General features: G+C 36.4%; 1 long non-coding RNA gene across 1 annotated transcript in view; it reads right to left on the bottom strand.

Moving 5' to 3' along the window:
• Window positions 1–676: 676 nt before the first annotated feature.
• The window catches only part of LOC115293789, an 86,044-nt gene continuing 70,857 nt past the window's right edge, over window positions 677–15,863 (bottom strand). The window contains exons 2-3 of the long non-coding RNA XR_003909598.1: window positions 3,343–3,426; window positions 677–763 (exon numbers count right to left, since the gene is read on the bottom strand). This is a non-coding gene — a long non-coding RNA (uncharacterized LOC115293789). The remainder of the gene's footprint in view (window positions 764–3,342; window positions 3,427–15,863) is intronic.

The following is a 15,863-nucleotide window of genomic DNA, read 5'->3' as shown; positions in this document are numbered from 1 at the left end:
CCATCTATATTCTCTTGATTTGTTCATTTTAGCCACTCTGATTGGCGTGAGGTAGTATCTCAATGTGGTTTTGATTAGTGTTTCCCTGATGATGAGTGATGTTGAGCATCGTTTCATGTGCCTGTAGGCCATCTGGATGTCCTCTTTGGAGAAGTGTCTGTTCATGTCCTGCCCATTTCTTCACTGGGTTATTTGTTTTGTGGGTGTGGAGTTTGGTGAGTTCCTTGTATATTTTAGATATTAGCCCTTTATCTGATATGTCATTTGCAACTATCTTTTCCCATTCTGTGGGTTGTCTATTAGTTTTCTTGATTGTTTCCTTTGCAGTGCAGAAGCTTTTTATCTTGATAAAGTCCCAAGAGTTCAGTTTTGCTTTCATTTCCCTTGCCTTTGGGGATGTGTTGAGTAGGAAGTTGCTGCAGTGGAGGTCAAGGAGGTTGTTTCCTACTTTCTCCTCGAGGGTTTTGATGGTTTCCTGTCTCACATTCAGGTCCTTCAGCCATAAAATGGTTAATTTCTGAAATTAGATTAGTATTTTTCCAGAATATATCATTTTTCTAAGATGACATAAATGGCAATACTTGTGAAATATTCCTTACACAATTGTTTTATTCTCGGTGAATCTGACATAACATAATTATATTATCAGCATTTGTACTGACTTACATTCAGTGATTCTCAATTTCATTTGCATGGCACTTAAGTTTTGTGTGATCTTAGTATTTTTCACAAGAGGCTGATGATGCAAATTCATCTTCTAGACCTGTTTTGAAATTGTTGTGAATAGTTAATTGAATTATAAACAAAATTCAATAAATTGAGCTAAGTACTCTAATACTAACTAGTTCTGTAAATATTGTCATTGGTTGAAAAGAGTGAGAAAATAATTTTTTTATTGATACCATGACAAAATGACATGCCAGTATGCTCAAAATTACATAATAGGTAAAATGAGGTTTAAAATAATATTTTATTTGTGTTTGTATTTAAGAGAGATCTTTACTGAAATGAGGTGGGTAACAGCATAAACTTTGATGTCAGACTAATATATATTTTAATTCTGGCTCTCTCACCCTCTAGCTGGGAAGTCCCAAGAAAGTTATTTCACCTCTGTGATTCTCAGTTTCTTCCCCTACGAAATGAGGATAATAATACCCATCTCACAGTGAGGATTAAAGAAGAATATACGTAAAGCTCTTAGCACAGAGTCCAACACATAGTAGGTACTAAATAATTGTAGGCTGTGATTATTATTAGGTTGAAAATTACAGAAGTCATTTTAAATGATCATGCTCTATGAAATGTGAAGCTTAGAATGACTGAAATTTACAGTCTGTATATGTTTTATAAAAGAGGTCACACGGAGTGCCTCTTGGATTGTTTTTATATCAGGTTTCTGTTGTAAATGCAGCCACTTTTTATTGTTAATATAGCTCCGAGTTTATTAACTCAGTCAGTCATTAATGCAAATTGTATATAAGTTCAAAGCATGGAAATGGGAACTAATTTTCTATCCAGAGTCTGTGAGTTGGTTAGTTACACATTGGTTAAATAATTTTCTTTTTTAGAGTAGTCACATATAGTAAATATGGTATTTGGTTTTTGAAGATTACTGCATTTATTCAACAAGTAATTTTAAGAATTTTGGGGTTGGGGTGCCTGGGTGACTCAGTTTGTTAAGTGCCTGACTTCAGCTCAGGTCATGTTCTCTTGATTCATGGGTTTGAGCCCCGCATCGGTCTATGTGCTGACAGCTCAGAGCCTAGAGCCCTGCTCTGATTCTGTGTCTCCCTCTCTCTTTGACCTTCCCCTGCTCACGCTGTCTCTCTCTCTCAAAAATAAAAAACATCAAAGAAATAAAAAAAAGAATTTTGGGGTTTAGAATGTTTCTGAGTAAAGGATAAATAAGACATATGTGCCTATACTATGGCAAGAGAGATAAAACTTGTTCAAGTTCCTATTTGATAAAAAATTGAAATTTTCATTTGCATCCAGAAAAAGGATGGGAATTTCTGTGAAAATTTTAATGGAAGACGTGCTATTGGTTTGAGGCATATGGAGTAGGACTCCCAGGAGAAAAGAACAACATAAATAAAAATGGATTAGATATAAGAGGAAAGACCAGCTTGGTGGAGGATGTTCTCAAATTGGGTAGGCATAGGGGATCCTGCAGGAGGGTTCAGAGGCCACTGAAACAAAGACAAGGAGCCTGTACCATTTGGACCAAAGAAAGCTCTTGCTGCCTATTCAGAGTCAGGGAGTGATGAATCCCATTAGTAATGTGGAGGATGGGACACGACAGAGAAAATTCAGGTAGGATAAGTCACTGAGAGACAATCGTTAAGAGTCCAGGCATGAGGTAGGTAGACATTAAATCAAATGTGGAGACCATGGCTTGGAAAAGAAGGGAAATAGGGATTTGACATCCGAGTAGATAGATGAAGAAATGGTGGGGTCAAGAATAGCCTAAGGAATGAAACCTCTGAAACAAGGAAAATTGTTCTACAGTTACTAGTAATAAGGAAATCAAGGCATGAGTTTGGACTGACAGCATATATGCTAAGAAGAGTCACGGTGTTAGCCAAATAATCTTTAGCATATGCCATCACTGAAAAAATCTTTTTTATTAGTGATGTAGATTGTGGAACAATAGCCTTATTGGAACTTAGCCTTTGTACCTAACCCAGCTGGTCTGGAATTTTGCCTTGGAACAAGTCACTTTTTGCCTTAGAGCTTTTTCCTTAGTAGACTGAGTCACACCTTTTCCTAGAGCCCCACCCACATCTGGGATATTAAGTGGTATTAACTTATCTTCCATTATAGAAAATTCCAGTTTTTAATAGACCAAGTTATATCTTTATCTTTATCTCATATAACTATTTCATCACTATAGTTGTTTTTCACTTAATATACTTATTGGTGATATAAAGTCTATACATGGATGTGTCTAGCATTTTGGATCATTTGATCTGTGTTTGTGCCAATTCTTGGCATTTATCAATTCACATGGATCTCAAAATTATTTTATGGGGAAGGAAATTTCCATGCTATTTCTTAACCCAAATATGAATTTTTAAATTCGATCTCTGCATTTGAAGCAATGTAGTTTGTTTGGCTCACCAAGAGCTAAGAAATGGGAGCAACTTAAAAACTGTAACTTTCCATGTGGTTTGTGCTCACTGAGAAAGAATCTCTTGGCTAATTTGGGAGAAAAGAATGTTTAAATAAGGAAGTTAGAATTGAATCAAAACTAACATTTGAATATGAGAAGCCAGAAATGCCCACTTCCTTTAGTTATGAAACGACTTCTGTTGCATATAAAGAATTGTAAACACACATTACCATCATCAGTTGCATTGTGTAGTCTGTGCTAATGGTTTATTAGAGTCTCCATATTTGGACCATTTCTGCAGCACTGTAAGTGTTCTGTAAGAATGTTGGAGAAATAGAAATCATTTCCCTTTCTACTCATTCCTTTCCCTCTCTCCTCCTGTATCTACTAAATGAAATGGTCAATACTATTAGCATAACTTATCTAATCACTTAAATATAGTAAAGTAAGACTGGAACGAATACAATATTATTTTCTTCTTTGAGTTGGTAATAAGTTTTATATGAGGCTTTTATCTGGGGGACCTGAAGTTTATTCTGGATTAAATACTGGTAGTGTGTCACATTTTAACACTTGAAAAAATTGGTATAATGACATAATTTGTCATGAAAAGGATTAAAAAATTCTGGATACTCTCAACATTTTACTGCAAATCTCTATTTATGTTGCTGTCACTGCATTATCATGAATGGTGTCATTTACCATTGAATTTTATAAATGTTTTGGTTTATATAATCTTCAAAGATAAGCTGCTACCTTCCTTTCTTCATGAGATCTTACTCAGTAATTCTTGTCTTTGCTGTATTTATTCCTTTTATTTTATTTGAGAGAGAGAGAGAGAGAGAGAGAGAGAGAGAGCAAGCGAGCCCAAGTGAGTGGGGGGAGAGAGGCAGAGGGAAAGAGAGAGAGAATCTTAAGCAGGCTCTATGTTCAGTATGGAACCTGACTCCAGGCTTGATCCCAGGACTCCGGGATCATGACCTGGGCCAAAATCAAGGGTCAGACACTCAGCTGACTGAGCCATCCAGGTGCCTGTATTCTTTATTCTTTAGGTGCTTAGAAAAACAATGGTGTATTCACAACACTTCCCTTTTGATCCTATATTTTATTGTATTACTCTTTGGGCCTGGGGCAGATTATCTTTAGAGTGGTTCCCCCATGGTATATGCCTCCTGATGTTCATGCTCTTGTATAATTTCCTTTTCTCGAGTTTGGGTGGAAACTGTGTCTTGCTCCTAACCAATAGAATATGACAAAGGTGGTGGGATGTCAGTCCTTTAAGTATGCTCTGTTGTATTAATCTCCATCTGACTTGCAGAATCATTCTGGAGACTCCCTCTTCTTAGCTGGCTTTGAGGAAGGAAGTGACCATGTTGGGAGGCACAGAGCTTACAGTAGCCTGTAAGAGATGAGGGAGATCTCCAGATGATAGGCAAGAAGTTAATCTCCTCCTCCTAGAACCATAAGGAAATTAACTTTGCCCACAGCCCGAGTGAGCCTGGGAACAGGTTCTTCCCCATTTGAGGTTCCAGATGAGAAAGCAGCCTAGCTAACACCTTGACTGCAGTTGGGTGACCCTAGGCAGTGTACCCAGTTAAGCTGTAACTGGACTCCTGAACCCATAGAAACTGCAAGTAATACATGCATGCTGTTTTAAGTTGTTTAGTTTGTGGTAGTTTGTTACCCAGCAATAGGTAATTGATACAGAGATGTTTTGTTTCCAAACCAAGGTTGGAAAGGCCGTAAGGAATGAACTTGTTCATATTCTTAGGAATACCATGCAAGTGTATAGTAGGTGACAGGAAAATCTTTGTTGAATCTTTATCACAGAAACTGTTGAATGTATATAGACCTTTTGAGAGCAGAAACTTTGCCATATTTTTCTTTGCATCTTCCTTAACTGGCACGGGTCTGACACATAGTTGGCCTTGAATATATATTGTGTCAATCAGAGTGTAGTCAGAGAGACATAACCACTATGACTTGTGGAATAAGTCAACAAATGATGACCCACTGGTCAAATATGACCCACTGTCCATTATTGTACAGCTTTGAGCTAAAAGTGCTTTTTACATTTTTAAAGGGTAAGAAAAAATAAAAATAATCTTTTTATGATATGTAAATTGTATGGGATTCAAATTTCAGTGTTCATATGTCTTGGACTCTTTATGTATCTGTTATCAGTGAGTGTGTCCATGCTAAAAAGACAGAGTTGTATCACCTACAGAGACCATAGGTGGTACTCTGATCATTTTGCCCTGCTGCCGTGCACACTGCAAATGCTAGTGATGCAGTTGTCACTCAACTATGTTTCAAGTGCCAAGCACATTGGCATACTGTGATATGCTGTGTATTTTTACTACCAGTGCATACCTATTATGTCAATGCAAGAAAGTAGACTTGGAATGCTGCTCTTTCACAGCACAGTGGAGTGAGAAGTATTTACTTATTAAAGTAGGTGTATTTTAGTGCAATAACACTATAGCTTTGTTAAAAGAACACAATATATGTCAGCTTTGCCAGACTAAGTACTTATACATAAAAAAAGAATGAAATCTTGCCATATGCAACAACATGAATGGCCAGAGGTTATAATGCGAGGTGAAATAAGCCATTCAGAGAAAGATAGATTCTGTATGATTTCATTCCTTAAGAAACAAAACAAATGAACAAAGGAGAAAAAGAGAGACAAGCCAAAAACCAGACTCTTAACTACAGAGAACAATGGATGGTTACCAGAGGAAAGATGTGAGGGGATGAGCGAAGTAGGTGAAGAGGATAAAGAGTGTATCTATCATGATAAGCACTGAATAATATAAATGAATATAACACGCTGTTAACTACACTGAAATTCAAATAAACAAACAATATATTTTATACATTTATATACTATATAATAAAGAAATATATAATAAATAAAGAAGGTAAGAGAGTGAAAGTAGGAAGAAGGATTGGCACTTTCTCTCCCTTGCCCAGATCTAGTTTTGGACTTTCTGATGATGACCAAAGAGTGAAACATTCTGAATGTGGTATCCATTGAGCTCTACATGAGATAAACTATTTCCTTAAGTAAGAGTCAACATTTTTTTCATTCTACTGGAAAACATTTCTTTGATAAATGTATTAAATATTTAAATTAATAAACTTTTAAAAAAGTGCTTGCTATAGACCTAACACCATTCCAGGGTCTGGAAATGATAGAAGGGAAATAAACATGGTAGACACTGGATTCATGAGAGTCTCACAATATTTTGAAATAATGGGATTTATATATATGAAGCCGTTACAAGCACAACAAAGAAGTTTGTAATACATATACAAAATATATAACATTCTTGGTAATTCATAGCTACCTTGCCATTTCTCGTCACCATCTGTCCTGATTGTTTATCAAAAGATCCAGGGACCTGACAGGCTAAGACAAAACTCTCTTAGATGGATATGGAGGAAGCCCTGTGGGATAGGACAAATCGGCGCATTACTAAAAATTATCCAATTCTCTGATGCACATTTGTGTAAGAAAAAGTGAACCAAAGGGATATCAGTATCATTTAGCAAATTGTGGACATTTGAGCTTCAAGTACTTATTGAAATAATGCAGAAAAAAAAGTTTAAAAAAATTTTTTTTAAATGTTTTATTTATTTTTGATACAGAGAGAGACAGAGCATGAGAGGGGGAGGGGCAGAGAGAGAAGGAGACACAGAACCAGAAGCAGGCTCCAGGCTCTGAGCTAGCTGTCAGCACAGAGCCTGACGCAGGGCTCGAACCCACGAGTGTGAGATCTGACCTGAACTGAAGTTGGAGGCTTAACCGACTGAGCCACCCAGGCGCCCCAGAAAAAAAAGTTTTAAGGTTGTGGAATAGAAAGGAAACTGGGAAGGTCAAAGCAGAGGTTTGATTGAGCAATTTTAAAAGGAGAGAGAGGGACACAAAACTTGAGAGACTATTGAATACTGAAAACGAACTGAGGGTTGAAGGGGAAGGGGGAGAGGGGAAGGGAGGTGGTGGTGATGGAGGAGGGCACTCGTGGGGAAGAGCACTGGGTGTTGTGTGGAAACCAATTTGACAAAAAACTATTAAAAAAGGATAGTTATTTAATAGTAATTACCATTTATTGAGGAGGGTGCAGTACTAGATCCATTAGGTAGGTTATGTCTAATCCTTATAACAACTTTGAGAATTTGGAAGTTTTTACTGATATTTAACTGATGAGGAAACTAAAGCGCCAAGGGTTTAAGTGATTTGTCCAAGGTTTCACAGCTCGGAAGAAGTGAGCAAACTGGGATTCAAGTGAGGCTCATCTGATTCTTAAATCTATGGCTTTTCCAGTCTGCCCAGTTTCTCCCAACTCCGTGTAGACCCAGAACCCACGTGACGCGCACACATCTCAAGTGCAGCAGATGACACAATAAAAGATGAAGTGGAGCAAATGTTCAGCAGACATTTATTAGGTTCTTTTTGGGGCCAGGCACTGGCTAGATGCTGGACATGCAAGAGTGAAGAGGAAGACGCCCAGCCCTATCTGTCTTGGGGGGCGTCGAGTACAAGATCAGGGGCAGATAGGAGGTATGAGGAGGGACTCCGCATCATCTCACACATCAGAGACCTGCTTTCCTACGAGTTGTCAGAAGTGGCATTAGAACTTCAGTTACACAGATAAGGCAAGTTCACAAACTATGCCCAATTTCAAGCACCGAAAGGTCCACCAGCAGAGACAGAATGTGGTAAAAATAAGGACAACAATCAAACTACGCCAAGCACATAGAAAGTGCCAAGGACTCTTCTGTACATTTAACATATGTTAATTCATTTTGCATAAAAAAGGTAAGAGCCATTTGTGGGCTAAGAGTAGGAAGCAACGTGATATCAAAACTGATTATTTCCTCAAAACTTTGTGCCAGTTTTAACCTCAATAAACCACAGGCCTTTGTCTCAATCTACTTCAATATCTACATATCATCTATGCCAAAATCATCATTCTGGCAGACAATTTTCAGTATTGAGATGAATAATTTAAAAGGAAGGAAGGAAGGGAGGGAGAAAACTCCCAACCGCTAGGTCACTTATTATCAGGAGCATACTTTGCAGCTAACTCATGCTGTCCAGCCCTTTGAGAAGTTGGAAGCCTCAACCTATTCTTGTTGGAATGGAGTTGTCTTTATGAATAATGATTTCCCCAGTCCAAGCCTGTGCCAGGGTAACATGGAGCCTCTACTATGTAGTAATTTATATCAGCCTCATTAATATTTAAAATAAAATATTAACTTTTCTGCCTTTATTACTGATTATCTAAACTATATGTCTTGCTTTTCAGTCAAGAGTATAGAACTCCTCTTGTACCTGAGGCTCCTTCAGTGGCCCCGCATGCAAACTGACTGCCAATAAAGGACAATTTAATAGGAAAATGGCACAAGATATGAACAGACACTTAATAAAAGATAGCATCCAAATGACTTATAGACATATGAAAAGTAATCAGTGTTATAGGTCATAAGGAAAATAGAAACATAAATCACCAGAAGGTATTTTTACACTGACCAGATACATGGCTAAAATGAAAAACTGTCAATCCCAAGTGTTGGCAAGGATGTGAAGCAAATGCGACCTGTCACTGTTTGCAGAGTGTAAAATGAAATGTCAGTATTTATTAACATTGGGTGTATATGCCTACTATAGTGGAGCAGTTCAAGTCATAGATATATACTCAACAAAAATGTATCTGCATATCACAGACATCTACAGCACTATTCATAATAGTAGCATTCTTCACAATAGCACTATTTGTAATGGCCACAAATTGGAAATTACCCAAGTATCCAACAACAGTAGAATGTACGTATAAATTGTGTTATATTTAGATAACAAAAAACTACACAGTAATAAAAAAATGGTGATCAACAACTACATTCAAATACATGGCTAAAACATAACATTGAGAGAAAGAAGCTAGATAGAAGGCTACATACTACCTGATTCCTTTATTTAAAGGAATAAGCACACAAACAAGACTAATAATATATGCTAGTAGAATTCAGCATAGTGGTTATTTGGGGAAAAGGGTCCATGAAGGCAAGGGAGCGTACCAGGTGCTTATGGGGCTACTGGTTAATATTCTGTTTTTTGATAATCTTGAAGCTGGTTACATGGGTGTGTTCATTTTGTGAAAATTCACTGAGCTTTATGCTTATGATTTGTGTGTGTGTGTGTGTGTGTGTGTGTGTGTGCATGCCTTTTTCTGTATATAGGTTAGATTCCATTAAAACTTTACCCCACAATTAGGAGGAGAAGAGATGTTTGAATATTATGTATCAATATGTTGCATATTTCTCTGTCTTCAGCAAAATTTCTGCTAATATCTATGCCTCTAAATAATTCCATGTCCTAAATCCCTCTTAGAATATGTCAAAAGAAAAATACTTGTGTCTCTTTAATACCTTTATGCTTCACTTATTAGGAAGCTCAGAGCTGACCTGAAGGCTTCAATGGAGTAATTACTTTCAACAAAGGTTTTTTTTAGCATTTTAAAATCACCAATTCAATATTTATTTTATGTTCTTTAATTCATTTTTACATGATTCCATCATATTTATGTCTATTCAAGCAACTAGCATCCTCAGAACCTTTCTGGAATTTGTAGAGGTACAAAAATACATACATGAGAGTAGTGAGAATAAATCAGTGATCAAATACAGCCTCTGAAACTATATGATAAATTTATAGGTAGATATTTAATTTGTAGTATACTTTTTATAAATGTTTCTATAATATGGCTAATAATTCTTAAGCAAAAATCTACCAATCATACATCCAAGCAAACAATTTCAATGTATTACATGCAAATATTAAATCCAAGTACACTATACCAATCATCTGGTCATTTTACCGAGCTATCTCAGACTAAGCCTACTTCTTATTTGGTAGAGAAGAGAGGAAGTTTACACCATCTTCATCTTGAAAGGTTAACTTTATAAACCTACAAAGACATCCTCTAGACAAGAGGAAATTTACTATAACAAATGAATTAGAATGTGTAGCCAAAAATTCTCATTTTATGAAAAATAAAACCAAATATAATAATACAAGTGGTGGCAAACCAATAAAGATATTTGATGAGTTTACTATAATCTCCAAATAAAGGAAAATGGGAAAGAACTGATGTGGGACTGAGATAAGTAGAAAATGAATAGAACTTGTTTTCCTGTTATTTGTAAGAAGCAAATAATGTCAAATTGTGTAACTAATGAAAATAAGCGAACATCAAATATTTGTAAAGGGGTTGTTTCAAAAAGAAAATACAAATTGACTTTCATCTATTAATAACTTGAGCTCCCCAAAGGGATTATTTGGTTTTAGGTTGCTACTGTTGTTGTTGTTACTGTCATTTAAAAAGTATTGTGACAGACTTGCTCCATTAAGCAGAACAATCATACATTTAAATTTCCTATCCTTACTTGTAAATACCCCACAAAATTCTTTATTCATTCTTTTTATTCTCTTAACTCAGTAGGTTAGTTTTCTTTTTTTCTATTTTCTCTTTCTTGCTGACTATATAATATTTCTAAAATAATAATAGGTAGATAATAACAGTTAACACATATTGAGTGGTAACTGTAGGTCAGGCATGCTTCCAAACACATAACATATAAAAATTTATTTAATCTTCAAAACAACCTGATGGGTTAGGTGTTACCATCACCACTGTTGTAAAGTTGAAAAAGTAAGACACAGAGGATTTAAGTTACATTCCATGGTTACCCAGCTAATGTGTTAAAATCCAAATCCAGTAATATCATATGATGAAATGGATATCTGAGATACAAATATTCAAAGGTTAGGTCTACAGGAAAAACAACTTTCCAATAATGTTGAACTATTAAATCAGCATTATCTTCTTCCAAATTACCACTAGTAACATAACAACAAAGTATGCTAAAATTAAAACAGAAAAAACCTTTAACTATATTGATGCCTTGTAAAAGAATGGGGCCATTTTGTTTTGAAGACTGTATCAGCTGAAAGGTTTTCCTGAATCAGAAAGGAATATGGTAAAACTAATATTGTAGTGTCATGTCCAACATCAGAAGAGTTTGAGAAACCTTCAAGGTTCCTCAGGGACCAATTAAAAAAAAACAGCCCACTGTTCAAGGGTCTCCCCATCAGTAGCAGCTTTGTTGGTAATCACATGAGCAGACAAATAATATAAAAATGGGTAGGTACCCTCTGTCTAATGGGTGGGTGAGGGGCAGAGAGAGAGGGAGACACAGAATCTGAGGTAGGCTCCAGATTCTGAGCTGTCAGCACAGAGAGCTCGATGCAGGGCTTGAGCTTATGGACCATGAGATCATGATCTGAGCTGAAGTTGGACGCTTAACTGGCTGAGCCATCCAGGTGCCCCTTAAATAGCAATTTAAAGTTCATTCTACAATTTAAATAGAAATAAAATGTGGATGCTTGGGTGGCTCACTCAGTTAAGTGTCTGACTTTGGCTCAGGTCATGATCTCAGAGTTCATGGGTCAAGCCCTGCATCAGGCTCTGTGCTGATAGCTCAGAGCCTAGAGCCTGCTTCAGATTTTGTGTCTGCCTCTGTCTCTGCCACTCCCTGACTTGTGTTCTCTCTCTCAAAGATAAAGAAATAAACATTAAAAAAGTAAAATGTACCAACTTATTAACCAAAGTATTTTTGAAAAAGAACAAAGTTGAAGGTTTACATTACCTGGTTTCAAGACTTGATTGTAAAGCTACAGTAGTCAGAGTAATGCAATATTGGCATGTAACATCAGAGCAACGGAGAGACATACAGATCATTAAACAGAATAGAGAGTTCAGAAACAGACCTACAAACACATGGCTGACAGATTTTCAAAAAAGATGTCAAAATAATTCAGTGGAGCGAAAGGCAGTCTTTTCAACAACTAATACTGAAACAAATGAATACCCGTATTAAAAAGAAAAGAATCTTGACCCTTACCTCACACCATACACAAAAATTATATTAAAAAATTATCCTAGACCTAAGTGTAAAAGTCCAATCTATAAAACTTCTAAGACAACCAATTAATGTGGGGCACTTGGGTGGCTCAGTTTAAGCATAAGTGAAAAAAAATAAGTGAAAATATTCTTGAATCTCAATCAAAGATTTCTTAAATGAAACAACACACATGTGCATACATGCACACACACACATACTATGAAACATGAAGAAAAAGAGCAATAAACTGGAGTTTATAAAATTGAAAACTCTGTTCTTCAAAGTATTTCATTAAGAAAATTAAAAGACAAGTTATGTACTGGGAAGAAATATTTCCCAGATTTCTTTTTTAAATGTTTAAGAAAAGTTTGTTTTGAGAAAGAGAGAGAAGGGGTGGGGGGAGAGAAAGCACAAGTTGGGAGGGACAGAGAGAAGGAGAGAGAATCCAAAGCAAGCGTCACACTATCAATACAGATCCCGATGTGGGGCTCAAACTCACAAACCATGAGATCATGACCTGAGTCCAAGTCAGATGCTTAGTCAACTGGGCCTCCCACGTACCCCTCTAGTATTTCTAAGAAAGAACATGTACCTAGAAAACAAAAAGAGCTCTTAAAGCTCAATACTAAAAAGACAGTATGACACGTTGAATTTGGCAAAAGACTTGAACTCTTTTTCTTTATTGGTTTTAGGAGTAGAATTTAGTGATTCAGCACTTACATAAAACAGCCAGTGCTCATCACAACAAATGCCCTCCTTAATGCTCATCACCCATTTAGCCCATCCTTCCACCCACTTCCCCTCCAGCAACCCTTAGTTTGTTCTCTATAGTTAAGAGTCTCTTATGGTTAAACTCTTTATTAGAGAAGATATACAAACAGCCAATGCCCATATGAAAAGATGCCTCAATATCACTGGTCATCAGGAAAATGCACATTAAAATTGCAACGAGCTAACATTACACACTCATTAGAAGGTTAACATTAAGAAGAGGTATAACAAGTGTTGGCAAGGAAGTAGAGCTCTAGACCTCTCATACATTGACGGTGACATTTAGAATGGAACATTCACTTGAAGAACATTTTGGCAGTTTCTTACAAGGTTAAACTTTTACCATATAAAAGAAACATTTTACTCCTAGATATTTACCAAGAGAAATTAAAGCGCGAGTCTACCAAGAAACTTGAACACAAGAATTATAGCAGCTTTATTCATAATTGCACAAATCTGGAAACAATCTAAATGTTCAACAGCGTGTGAATGGATAGATAAAAGGTGGTCTGTCCAAGCAGCAGAATATTATTCAGTCATAAAGAAAACAAACTACTGATAAACATAATGGATTATCTCAAAAACAAAATGCTTAGTAAAAGAAGAGAGGAAAGAGTACATACTGTATGATTCTATTTTAATTATACTGTAAAAGAAGCAAATTCAATCTGTAATGCTATAAAGCAGATCAGTAGTTGTCTAGGTCTAGTGGAGTAATGATTGGCTACAAAGAGCTTGAGAGAAAAAGTTGGAATAATAAAATGATATATTTTCAGGGGAGTGGTAGTTACATGGGTCTATACTTAGTCAAACTCATCTAGATATATATATATGTGAAAGTAGTTCATTTTACTGCATAAGTCTTGAAAAAGTTGATTTTAAAGGAAAATATGTATCCCATAAAAATGATAAGATTAAAGCTGACTCACAAGGAGATCTCAGCCCAATAATCTAACTGAAAACTGAGATCACTCTCCATCTATTTATTAATTCAGTGTAGTGGTTTATATATGCCATTTTGATTAAGCTGGAAAATTTTCCCCAGAATCCTTTGAACTATATGGTCCTGAGTTAGAATTGGCTAAAAGAGGAATCTGCGTGAGACTTGGAAGGCAGAAGAGAGGCAGCAGCTTACTTTCTGAAGGTTAGAGGTACCCATGGGATCCAAATTGTCTTGCTCTTTTCCACTCCATAACTACTAGCTTCTCTTGCCAAGTACTGACACTGTTGACTAACAATGGCTCAGATACACTGCTAGATATTGTGGGACCACAGAGGTGGAGTCTACATAGAAGAACTGTTCCCTCCTCCCCACATACTTTTGCCTTCCTTTTGCAATATGATTTTAGTATCTGAACATGTTTGATTTCTCAGATTAACTGATAATAATTCTCTGATCATCCAGCTTCTCTTATGGACTTTAACTTTCCCAATCCTTTCTACGATTATGTAAGGACTAAATCCTATAATAAATCTATAAATCTATTATGATGGGAGTTAGCAAACTTCTAAAGGTCCATAGAGCATATATTTTAGGCTTTGCAGGCCAAGAAGAAAAAGCGAGTATATTACATACGTACTTGTGAAAAAAGAGAGAAACAAATTTCTCCAAATTTTTATTGATGAAATTCAAAATAGAATAATCATAATTAAGTACAATTTTTATAATACATATATATTATTTACAAAATGAAATTTTCTTGTATGGGATAACACTGCTGTTAATTGGGATTCAAAGTTAGTGTATCCTACCCCCTGAGTATGCAATATTATTTGAACATATTCCTCATTTACTAGGCAGCATAAGAAGTCTATTAGATTCTTGTCTTGATATATGTCCTTTAGCATGTCATTAAATTGCAGATAAATTACTTCCAGCTGAAGAACAAGGTGGAAGCTCCTCATTTGGGGGGTTAAATGGATTTTGAAATATGGAAAATTTCTTTGCATTTGTATCAAGATCTAAAAAACATTTGCTGGGAGTGGAAGAAAATATTTCATAGCATATATATGATAAGGGGATATTTGGCATATATAAAGAACTACTACAACTCAACAACAGGAAAATATCATCCCAATTCAAAAGGAGCAAAGGACTTGAATGGATATTTCTCCCAAAGAGATATACAAATGGCCAAAAGCACATGAAAAGATGTTCAGCATCACCAACCATTAGGGAAATTCAAACCAAAACCACAGTAAAGTATCACTTTGCACCCATTAGGCTGGATACACACACACACACCCACACACCCACACACACACACACACACACACACTGGGAAGGATGAAGAGAAATTGGAACCCTTGTTTTTTGCTACAGGTGGGAATATAAAATGGTGCAGCCACTGTGGAAAACAGTTTGCTGGTTCCTCAAAAGTTACCATATAATCCAGCAACTCCACTTCTTGGTATCTACCCCCAAAAAGTGAATGTAAGGACTCAAAAAGGTACTTGTACACCAATGTTCATAGGAGCATTATTCACAAAAGCCCAAACATGGAAACAACTGAAATGTCCATTGCCAGGTGAATTGATAAACACAATGCGGTACATACCTACAATAGAATATTAGTCAGCTTTTTAAAAAATAGTTTATTGTCAAATTGGTTTCCATACAACACTCAGTGCTCTTCCCCACAAGTGCCCCCCTCCATCACCACCACCTCTTTCCCCCATCCCCCTTCCCCTTCAACCCTCAGTTCATTTTCAGTATTCAACAGTCTCTTAAGTTTTGCGTCCCTCTCTCCCCAAAATTCTTTCCCTCTTCCCCTCCCCCTGGTCCTCCATTAGGTTTCTCCTTTTCTCCTGTTAGACCTATGAGTGCAAACATATGGTATCTATCCTTCTCTGCCTGACTTATTTTGCTTAGCATGACCCCCTTGAGGTCCATCCACTTTCCTACAAATGGCCATATTTCATTCTTTCTCATTGCCATGTAGTACTCCATTGTATATATATACCACATCTTCTTGATCCACTCATCAGGTGATGGACATTTAGGCTCTTT

Source organism: Suricata suricatta, chromosome 6 (assembly GCF_006229205.1).
Source record: "Suricata suricatta isolate VVHF042 chromosome 6, meerkat_22Aug2017_6uvM2_HiC, whole genome shotgun sequence".
In the NCBI taxonomy this organism is placed as follows: domain Eukaryota; kingdom Metazoa; phylum Chordata; class Mammalia; order Carnivora; family Herpestidae; genus Suricata; species Suricata suricatta.
Note: the sequence above shows the minus strand (reverse complement) of the source record. Positions and strands in the feature narration are given on the sequence as shown.